Below are 11,614 nucleotides of genomic sequence, written 5' to 3' on the forward strand. Positions count from 1 at the left end.
AGTCCTGATCATGGCAGTCACAACTCACTTCCTGTAAATGTGAATCAGGAGTCCCTCTATTACACTTAGAAATAAAATCTGCGCTTCTACTCCTCTGTCTGGGGACTTGCTCGCTGGAAACTGGAGCAGCAGCTTTCTTGGAAGAGCCTCCCTGAGTGACTGTTCTTCCTTGCAGTTCATGTACTCGTGCCTGTAGGGTCGAAGTAGGCTTGCCATCCCACCTCATCATGTCCTCTCCGTGGTCACGCAGGTAGAACCATAGGGTGGCCCGTGGTGTGTATCCCCTTCTTTGAGCCAAAGGACGCTTATTCCTAACAGCTGAGACACTGCTCTGTCGAGGTGGGGAGTAGGACAGATCTTCTTTGAGTTGCTGGACCTCTTGGGATAGTTTCTCCACAGCAGAGACAAGCGAGGAAGAGATATTTGTGTCGTAATCCCGGAGTCTATCTATCACCTCTGCCACCGTTGGTGTCTCGTCATCTTTCCAGGACATCACTGCCAATGAGTTTGCATGCGAAGATGGTGCGCTCCGTACAAACTTCCGCCACATGGGTCGTGTGCACTCGGCTTCATCTGGATCTTTGGAGGACCGTTGATCGTCCAGGTCACCATAAATCACCTCAAACACAGCTAATTCCCTTAGATACTGGATGCCTTTCTCCATAGTTGTCCATTTTCCTGGGCGATATGTAACATCATCTTTAAAGGGATACCTTTCCTTCACTCCAGACAGGAGTCGCCTCCAGAGGCTGAGGGCTTGTGGTTTTTTTCCAATTGCTTTGTCAACGCCCCCTTCCCCAGAAAGGGATCCCAATTGTTTGGCTTCTTTTCCCTCTAGTTCCAGGCTACTGGCCCCATTATCCCAGCATCGGAGCAGCCAGGTGGCAATGTGCTCACCTGAACGACGGCTATAATCTTTTCGCATATCTCGCAACTCGCTTAAGGACAGGGATCGGGTGGTCTCTATTTCATTTATTACTTCTCCCTCCTCTCCCCGCGATAGCCCTGGTTCTTCATCATCCCGTTCTAAACGAGTCGATGTCCGCTTCCAATATTTCGTCTTGTGTATGGGGGCAACTGATACTGGTACGGGTTTATTTTCTGAGCTAGCTCCGGTACTTGTTGTGGGGGTTTGAGTGGCTGCAGTGCCTGTTGTCAGGGCTGGATTGTCTACAGTGCCAGTCACTTTGCATTTCAATCCAGAGACATTCTCTTCCCCCTGGGGGCACTGAATACTGTTGAGCAGGGCTCGGTATGCATGGGCCAGACCCCAGCATGTTGCAGTTATCTGTGTCTCTCTGGAGTCCCCAGCGTAACAACATACTTTCTCCAAATATTCTACTAGTTTTTTAGGATTCTGCACTTGTTCGGGGGTGAAACTCCAAAACACTGGGGGTGCCCACTGCCCTAGGTATTTGCCCATGCTATCCCACATGCCCTGCCACTCGTAACTATCAAGCCTCGGGGCAGATTTCTGGGTGATATTCTTAAGTTGCTTAGTCAAAACCAAAACAACATGCCCAAAAAACTAACAATAAGTGCACCTTAACTACCCAAGGATGTTCAAGATACAAAAACGTTGTTGTAACAAAGGCACAGACATCATAGAACAAAGTTGCAAAGGTATTATTCTGTATTTCCTCCATATAAAATCTCGCAGAGGAGGAGGTATAATTGCTAATTGCCTCAACAAGGTGGTATCCGAAGTACAGTAACGGTTTCAGCAAAAACCCCAAATACCAGATAAAGCTGAAAACGAGTGTTTGTATAACAAATCTTGTAGGCAAAACATTACTAATCACAGCAGAACACAGCAGACTCAACAAACCAACACCGATTTTTAACACCAACTGCAAAAAGGACAACATGGTGCTGTGACCAGCAGCTGTTGTTATCTCCAACCCTTGAGCCCCGCGTTGGGCGCCAAAATGACCGTCGTGGTTTAGCGGCAGCTCAGCCCCACACAGCCGCTCGCTCACTCCCCCACCGGTAGATGGGGGAAGAGAATCAGAAGGGTAACGCTCGTGGGTTGGGGTAAGAACAGTTTAATAATTAAAATTAAAAGAAACAACAGTAGAAATGCAATGTAAAGGAGAACAACGAGAGGCACAAAGCCCGGGGGGAGGGGGGAGGGGGAACGAACCGCCGAAACAAACCGCACGCGCCGCAGCCGCTCACCACCCGGCGCCGCGCTGCCACTGCCCCCCCCTCAATATACTGGTCATGGTGTCACGTGGTATGGAATGAACCTGCCATTGGCCAGTCGGGGTCAGCCGCCCCCACCATGGCCCTGCCCCTCCCAGCCCCCCCTCCGCCACGCGGCAGAGCGCGGGAAGCTGGAAAGGTAGCTGACCCCCACAGTGAGGAGAATTAACCCCTTCTCAGCCAAAACCAGCACATCACCTTGCTATTTTCTCCATGTCTGTTGACTGAATCTTTTTTTTCTCTATTCTTGTCAGCAATTACAGGTAGGTGCACTGGAATATAATTCTTTCTGTTCTCCTTTTTCTCTTGTGTGTATCTGCCTCATGCCAGTCTTTAAGTATCTCTTTGTCTTCCACAAGTTCTTGAAGACTTTTCTTGAAAACTTGTCTCCCCTACAAGGTTGTTCTCATTGCTTATATCAGACTGACACTTTTTACTTATGCTTCCGTGTAATTATTTGAATGAAGGCTGATGTTCTTTTCAGCTGTTTGTGATGTGCCTTTTTATTTTATTCTGGAGTCTTGGGGCCAGGTTCTGACCTAACTTCAGCGCCTCACTATCTTTGGCTGTCAGGAGATGTGATCTTCAGTCAGAAAAAGCCAAGAGCATTTAAACTGTCTTAAGGTAAATCATCCTAGCTGTGCCCCAGGCAACATTTAGGAGGTGAAGCCATCTTTGCTTTTTGCCCTTTAAGGCAAGCTCAGCAGATATCTGGCTCATCTGGGAAATGAGCTCACTGAGTTTACATGAAATACACCATTGACTTAACTCTTCTCTCCTTTGAATGTAATACTTCTTTAAAGTGCATTTACAAAGTTATCTTTCTTCCCTTTTACCACACATTATGGGGTGAAAACCTTGCCCTGCTGAAATCAGTATGAGCTTCAGTTAGGTCAGAAATTTCACCCTAGAATTTAAAGTATGATTATATTGTGCAAGCCTTAGGTAATGTGCGTCATTTTGCTAAGTTCACTTTTCTCTCTAACCACTCTTTGGTCAAAACTAAACAGAAAATAAGGAGAGCAGTGCATATAATCTTGATTTTTGTACAGACGAAACCAATGTTATAAGAATTTTTATGTTTTCAGAACAAGGCCAAGTTCTCTGCAATCTGTTTCATTACATGTTAAATAAATTTGGAGGAAGAATGGATTTGTGTCTCAATGAACAGTCCCAGGAAATCTGAGTTGAATTGATGACCCTGACATTGGCATTACGTTATGTTTTCACTTTTCCATCTCTAAAATGAGGATAATGATACTAGTATTTCTTTAAAGCCTTTAGAGATCTTTGGCTGAGAACTTTTGGCTATATTCTGTAAGTGACACTTCTTTACTTTCCAGAAACCTTTTCAGGCTTCCATTAAAAAAAATAAATGTGTTCAGCCTTTTGTACAGGCACTTAGAGACTTCGATGTCACGAGACCTGTGAGATCTCTTCCAAAAATGAGTCATGAAAGATGGGCTCTTCCTTTTGCAGCCCTTGGTCTTCCTGCTGAGCTAGAGAAGGTCAGTATTTTTGCCTCCCAGCAGAAACATCCACCAGTATTGATGTTTCCAGGGAATGAGTGGAACAGTTGCTTTGCACGTAGAAAGTGAAGCTTGTATAGGACTCTTCTAATAGAGCGGTTGTTTTGGAGTCCCAGTAGAGAGCTAAGTGCCTTTTAGAATATATTTAAATTAATGAAGGGATTAAAGGATGTTGGTGCTTACAACAGCAGAGAGCTGTTCTTAATGACATAGAATAGTGGTTCAGAAGGGAACAGGTCTGACTGCACCATTACATAAGAAACAAGGAGAAAAGAAACCAAGTTTGTGTGAAGATCAAAAATTTTGCGTTTGTAGGAGAGAAGATAAAGAAACTGAGAAATCTTGTAATGTTGTGGCAGCTTCTGGACTATGAGAGTGAAGATTTTCTAATTATCAGGAGGGTTTTGTTTGTTTTTTTAACAGTTGAGGATTTAAAATGAGAAAAGTAGCTGTTACATAATATTTAGCAGTGAAACGTCCTGAGGTTTTTGTGTGACTCACTTGGCATGGAGTCAAGTAGGGATAAAGTACTTACGTTTCTATATTTCTTAAAATGACTTTTTCAACACGCGGACTGGTTCTGGGGTCTCAGGGGAACAGTCTAGGCCAGACTGACAGTGGAGTTGTGTTGTAGGCTGCCATCCCAATAGAAACGGGAATAAGCAGACAACTTCCATTAGAGGCCACCGTTGAGATTACAGCAGCATGTCAGAAGTACTGTTTGTGTTCCAAAGAGTAATTGCACGTCACTAGAACATGTCCCACTTTGCTGCATGGTAGAAATAGTCAATATTGGCTTGGTGGGGGAAGGAAAGAGAGTTGCATACTGCAAGTGGGAAAAGCTTTAGACCTGTATTTATCTCATGGCATATTTTCTGTGATACTTCCTTGTGAGGACTTGAAAAGCATGTGCACTTCTATTTCAATGATTTGCAGCCTTAAATGTTTTCCAAGTTTCAAATCTAAATTGCTATTCTGGTATTTTTTCTGATGCACTTTTAAAACCAAGGTTTTTCAAACTTCAGCTGCTTGCATTGGGAAGCCATTCCACTGCCTATTAAATTTTACTATGAAGCATCTTTATCCCAATGGTCTGATTTTTCTTAATTTCTTCCTGTTATGCTTATATCTTTCTCTTTATTTTCACCCACAAAAGTCCTAGCTTCACATCTTCAAATATTTGTATTTCAAGTATTTTATGTAAGCTGTTTCTATGTCCTCTTCATTTTAGGTCTTTTGAGGTCTTTGGATGCCTGTCCTGTGCATCCGTGTATTGTTTTCCTACTTTAAGATGATTGGCACCAAATGCATAGTCATAAAATGATCCTTTCCTTGTATGTATATGTACATCTTCTACTTACGCCTCTGCCTGTACAGCCTAATCTCTCATTTGGTAATTTGTTGCCAAAGCAGTTAGCAAATTTGTGTTTCACAAGTACCTTTTGCAGGTCATTTCTGAAAGTTTTTTGCCCTGCTTTGGTGCCAAAATGCAAGTTAGCTAATTTAAACTCTTAAGACACATTAGCATAGAGAAATTATTAAAACACTTATTGGGTAGTGGAAAGCTTTTAGGTTAATGGCTGTACATCCAAAGGTGATTGCAAGGAAGGGAAGGCGGGAAGAGAAGAGTATGTGGGTAATCTCTGCACCTGAGGAAAACCTATGGTAGCCTGTGACTGCTGTGATGAGCCCTAGGGCCACTGGCAGTTGGCATCTTTCAGCTCCCCTGCCTTGTGCTGGAAGGCTGCACCACTGTGAAGCAGCTCCAACGTGGGTAGCAGAGTGCCAAGGCTGATTTAAAACTGCAGCTGCATTTCACTCCCTGTCTTTGCAAGTATTCTGTGGTGAGAGCAAATGATCAGCATCGCTGTGTCCCCCAAGTACTAGTCCTTAGGAGGGCATAGGCCTCAGCTCAAGGGCATGCACTTCATACAGCCCTCTGTAATTGTACAGGCGCTGCTAGCCTTATTGAAACTTATGTTCACTTTGCTCTTTTTGTACAAGGGTGAATGATCCTGCAGAATACGAGGCAACAGAGGAATAAGTCAATTTTCTTAATTTCTATCTGATATATTTCCTTACGTTTTCAAGATGTATCTTCTTTTTATCTCTAGTTGACATTGCTCTTTTCTGAAGTCCCAGTGTGGTGTTTGCCTTTTATCTTAGGCATTCAGCGTATTTTCCCAGTCTGCATTTCCTTAGCCTATTCCTTATAGCTTTTTCCAGTGAGATTGTTAGTGAAGATATATAAAGGGGACTTATAAGAAAGATGAAAAGAGACTTTTTCCAAGGCCTGTAGTGACAGGACAAGGGGCAAGAGTTTGAAACTGAAAGACAGTAGGTTTAGATCGGACATAAGGAAGGCATTTTTTTACAATGAGGGTGGTGAGACACTGGAACAAGTTGCCCAGAGAAGTTGTGGATGGACCTTCATCGGATGTGTTCAAGGTCAGGATGGACAGGGTGTTGAGCAACCTGTCCTAGTGTAAGATGTCCCTTCCCATGGCAGGGGGGGTTGTACTAGATGATCTTTAAAGGTCCCTTCCAACCCAAACCGTTCTATGATTCAGACCTGAAGATAATTTGACCTATTTGACAGGTATTTCGATGTTAGGATTTATGTCTGTTCTTTGTTCACTGGTGTAATATTTAACATCCTGCTCAAGTTATCCGAATTCAGTTCTTCCTTCTTTTTCTCAGCCCAGCAAGACCTGGGCCAAAGCTGTTTTCTTTGTGGGTACTGATGCTTGATTCAGCTGTACAGGTTCTTGCTGCTTCTTTTGTCAGTCTAGGAGGACACTTACAGGAAAGCGCTTATTGCACCTTGGGTTTCCATCATACACTTCTGGTTCAGAGGAATGCTTTGTGCTGTGTTTCCTTAGTTAGACGAAGAAAGCATTTCATTTTCAAACCATTGGAGAGAGTGTGTTCTGCAAACAAAACTTCTCTTTACCTTGCCGCATTACTCTCCTTGATGGTATATTGATTTACTTCAGTCAGCCAAGTTGGGCCAAGCCCAGCTTTCTGCCTAATTATGTATCTCAGCATCTTGCAGTTTCACATCTTAAGAAGGACTCAGACTTGTTCCTCCATGCTGGGATCAAGCTCTGTAACTGCAGGTTCTTCCTGTGCATTTCTTTTTGGGCTCATGATGAACAAACATGGTGCAGGTATACCTGGAGGCAAAAGCAGCAGGTTCCATCCCAGACTTTGAACACCTTGTCAGCAGCGCATGGGATTTCTGCTCCTGCAGCAGACCTCTGCTTTCCCATGTGGCATTGTGCAAATGAACAGGACTGGGCAGAGAGTTGAGTCTGAAAGTTTGCTGTAGAGGTGCTTGAGTCCTCTTCTCTGCAGAGGTTGTGTTGAGGATGTGCAGGCTAAGGTGTCTTGAGCATAGAAAGTCTCTCCAGCCATTTAATTTCCTTCAGAAGATTTCTTTCTTTGTCTAACAGCAGCATGTAGCGTGGTGTTCAGAGTTTGTGCTATTTCTAGCCATAAGCGTTTAAGTTAGGGTAAAATTTCATATCACTTCTTTAAGAATACAGTTCAGTCTGGTCCTGTGTTATGGTGATGTTTGCTCACATGGTTAAGCTTGTCAGAAGATGTGGTCTGAGCTCCTGAGCTGATGTGACGGCTCACTGCTGCCAAAGGGATTTAAGCATCTGAATGGGGTCTGGTTGTCAGGTAAGCATGAGAATAGGTGAGATGGGAGATGTGGGATAGAAGAGTTGAGTGCAGCACCCCCACTTTCCCCAACAGCTTTTGAGATATACTAGCCCGACTCAGTGTCTTCTGAGGTTTTAGCAGCTCTCTGCCACTGGGAGAAGCAGACCTGCCTTGCTCCTGGCCACTTGCTTCCTGTGTGTTGGTAGCTAACTGACCCCCCTGAGGCAGCTCAGCTCACTAAACCTCCAGAAAATGAACTATTTATAAAACTGTGAGCTCTCCAACTGTCTCAGCAGGTCAGCTCAGCACTAGAGCCTGTTTCAGAGGGCAGCAAGGTGTCTGTCCTAGGAGCAAACCTCAGACTGACCTGTCTGTCCTGTGAAACAACAGCCTGTCCTAGGTCCTTCGCCTAGACTGAGGTTCGGTGCTTGACCAATGCCTTTAGACTGCCTCTAAACCTAAGAAAAGAATAATTCACTGATTTAGCTGCACCCAGATCTCTCCTAGTATAGATGAAGTGGAGTGTTAAAAAAGCTGCTTTGACATTCATGCTTCCTGTTTGACAGAATAGTTACCATATTTTTAAGTAACCTTTTATAGTGCACATGGCTGTATAATTTACAAATTGCATATTACTAGAGCAGAACACTAAATTTTGTATTCAAATACTGTGATACTTTTTGTACGGCTTTGTTAGAACATGAATTTTCAGTCAGAAATAGCGATGTTTTCCCGCTTCCTCTTGCTGGAGGTTGGTGATAGAGGACTGTTCTCAGCAGAAGACAACGCTGTAGTTCATACCAGCAATTCAGCTTTAATGCAGTAATAATGAAAAGAAAAAAGTTTGTATTTATTTACTGGCCAATTATCCAATTTCTTAGGATTGGTCTTCACTGGAAGATAAAATGAAGAGAAATGCAAAAGGGAAATTAAGTCATTAATGTACTCTTTGCTTCTAGCTTTCACTTCATTTGATTGTAAATTGTTTGCAGTAAAATTGCAAATTAGTGGCTTGGATAAAGCTCTATAAATTCCTTCAATATCAGATTTAAATGAGGAGGAATCAGGCCTCTAACCTTCATGGAGTATAGCTGTCGCTGGATGCATTCCTAGGGGCTAATTATCCATTCCTCCATATCATTTGCTTGAACTCTCAATTGCTCACTGTTTAATGCAGATTGGGTGGATGCTGGAAAATGACTAAGATGATGTGAGATGGAAACTGAGGCAGGGAGATGCTCCCTCTACCAAACACAGATCTCGGAAGACGTGCCGCATCTCACACCAGGCTTCTGAATGGGAGCGGCTCTCAAAAATGCATGTTGCTTTCCAAGAGTAATGCAAAATTTACACCCGGAGCTGGCAGAGAGAGAGACAGGGTTACACTGAAAGTACGTTTTCTAAATCTTGTAAGAAGAGCAGGTTGAAATAGCCATCCCTCCTGGAAAGGAAAAATACCACACAAACTGCACAGTCAGTTGTGTCTGTACCTCTTACCTAGGTACACGGGAAGTGTCCTAAAACATAGGCAAGGTAAATTTTAGCTTATTGTGAGGTATTATTACTGTCACTTCATTTATTTTATGACTGACATAACTTCTTGTTTATCACACAGCTAAAAGAACAATTCTTCCATTCTCAGCCCTGTGAAGCACCATCTTTTGTCTCACCTGTATTGCTTTTAACAAAAGACAAAGTAATAGGAAGAATAATCTTTATGGGCAATATTCTGAATTTTTAGAGAACAGCCATGGAGGGGGAGAGAGAGGAGGAGAGATCCTTTTATCGCGGGTCCATTGGCTGTGCGGTGGCTGTGGCCAGCCTGGAGGGAAGGGTCGATGGCTGGAGGCGGGTCTGCGTGTGCTTGTTGTAGCCAGATGTATGGGAAGAGGGCGTTTCTGTGATGCAGAAAATTCTAGCTTTAGTTTGTGTGCACAGATAGCTGGATCCAGGTATTAATTAGAGATCATGATTTGTTTGGCGAGTCGAAGATGAAAGGAACTCTTGTCTTCCTGTCAGAACGATTTTGTCTGCCTTGTGCTGTCTGATAAATCAGGTTGCATAATGGGGGTATTGTGTGGATTTTCCAAGAGCAAATCAGAATATGGTGGTATTAGACCCTTTTCCCCTCCCCCGCCCCCCTCTGGTGCACTCCTTATGGCTATGGAAGAGCTTCTGCTCCCTTTACTGTCAGGTTTAACTGCCTTTGTACACCACGTGGTGGCTCCTGCTAGGTGTACTGGGTATTAGTCTGGCAGTCAGCGGAGAAGGCTTCTTTACCTCAGGCATTCAGGACACAATGCTAGTCACGTGTCCTGTTTTTTGGACTTTGAACCTCTATCTAATTCTGACTTATTTCCCCTGATTCAATGATCCTTCAGCCTGGAAAGGGTAAGGAGCAACACTCATCTATTGTCAGCTTTGTTCAAGCCATGGGGAAGTACAGTAGTTGCTGTTCTGCTCTGTTTGTAAAACACCAAGCAAGAGCAAAATGCTTGAATAGAACGAGCAAAAATAAAAACAAAACTGTGAGGCAAATCCTATTTATCTTTCTCACTGGGTAAATGCAGCCACACAGTCTGGGAGTACAGTATATATAGAGCTTGGGCTTTCTATGGGTGGGAATGCATTTGCAAGGACAGGAGGTTACCTGCAATTGTCAACAGTGTCATTAAGCTGAAACAAAACAGGGAGATAAAAGATACAGGGATTTGGGTTTGAGTTTTGAGGTTGTTGTGTGGGTTTTGTTTGTTTGTTTTTACCGCTTTTTGTTCTGCAAACATGAGGATGTCTTTTCTGTGGCTTTGTTCCTTTAGACACAGTTTGTGTCCTTAATAACTGCTTATCTTTTTGAATTAAGTTATGCTGGTTTAACACTATGCAGAAGCCAAGTCTCAGAGAAGTGCTGGATGTCCCTGGCTTTTTTCAATTGGATATATTGTGTCACTAGAACAGTTGATTTTCACCAGCGCCCGGGCAGTACACCCAGTATGCAGTCACATTATCCGCTGGCTCTGGAGCTTTTATTGCGTACGCTGTCACTGCCTATTAAGAATTAGCGAGCAGCGTGCACTAGATTGTTTTAGACGTGGTATATATATAATTCCTAACATACCCTGACAGACCGTGCTATCCCAGCTGCGCTGTGTTGGTAGAACTGGAAGGAATATCAGCCGCTGTTGTTGATTTTGGAATATAGGTTCATTTACAGCCTCCAATTCTTATTTATACAGAGCTTTATGAAACAGGCAGCTGTTGGGATGATGGTTTCTGTCCAGAGGTGAATCTGTCTAGAGGCTTGGCACCAGAAGTAACTTCCAAATTCTGCACGGATTTGGAAAACCATGTATCACCCATGTTTCATGAAGAAGAATATTTTCAAACTTGCCTTTACACACGAGATTTCCTAAGGAGTGAGAAGACACATGATTCTTAAAGAAAATACTATCTTGTGGCAGAAAGCAGAAGAGAGAACACTGGATGCTTGTTGCTCAGTTGTTTGTGAAATTGGTGATAGGTGCTTAGAGGGCTTGATCCTATTGCTTGTTGGACCATTTGAGTCATTTGTGGACTGTGGATAAACAAACATTAGATCTTTCATGTTGAAGTAGACAAATGAATTTTTCTGAGTGCTCTGTGTTTGCTTCTCATCTGTCTTATATATCTCCTGTATATTTTATATCTATAGAATGGTGTGAAAAAGACTCTAGCTCGCCAGCTTAGATCTTGGAGTGAAGGAAGAGAGAGAAGCCGGCTGTGACAGTTTTAAGCAGAGGAGAAGTCCGCAAATGGGGAAAGATGATGAAGACAAACAAATGTGAAAAACAGGGACATGAATGGTAAAACATGAAGAGAAAAACATAGGGAACAGGACAAAGGAGGAAGCGAAACATAAGGAAACTGAAGTGCGAGTGTCAAAGAAAAGAGAAAATGAGGGAAGCAAATAGAGAAAACCAGAAAGATTATGTAGTCGTCAAGTCTTTTTTAAAATATGTAAACCCAGAAGCGTTTCAAGATGTGAAATGAATATGTAGTTTGAGCCTTTTAAAATATAGGCTGTAATCTTGAATTTTTCAACTCAAATTGGAGACCTGTGGACTTAGTGGAGCCATGTCCCTTGTAGTTATACTAACAGATGGCCACATCAGTGGTGTCTCACGTAGAGCATTCCTCCATCTTATTGCTCCTCTGCCCTGGGTTGTCCCTATTCT

At 43.1% G+C, this 11,614-nt stretch overlaps 1 long non-coding RNA gene across 1 annotated transcript in view; it reads left to right on the plus strand.

Moving 5' to 3' along the window:
- The window catches only part of LOC142056333 (uncharacterized), a 141,897-nt gene that overhangs the window by 123,522 nt on the left and 6,761 nt on the right, over nucleotides 1-11,614 (plus strand). The window lies entirely within an intron of this gene.

The sequence above is a fragment of the Phalacrocorax aristotelis genome, chromosome 4 (genome assembly GCF_949628215.1).
Source record: "Phalacrocorax aristotelis chromosome 4, bGulAri2.1, whole genome shotgun sequence".
NCBI classification, from domain to species: Eukaryota; Metazoa; Chordata; class Aves; order Suliformes; family Phalacrocoracidae; genus Phalacrocorax; species Phalacrocorax aristotelis.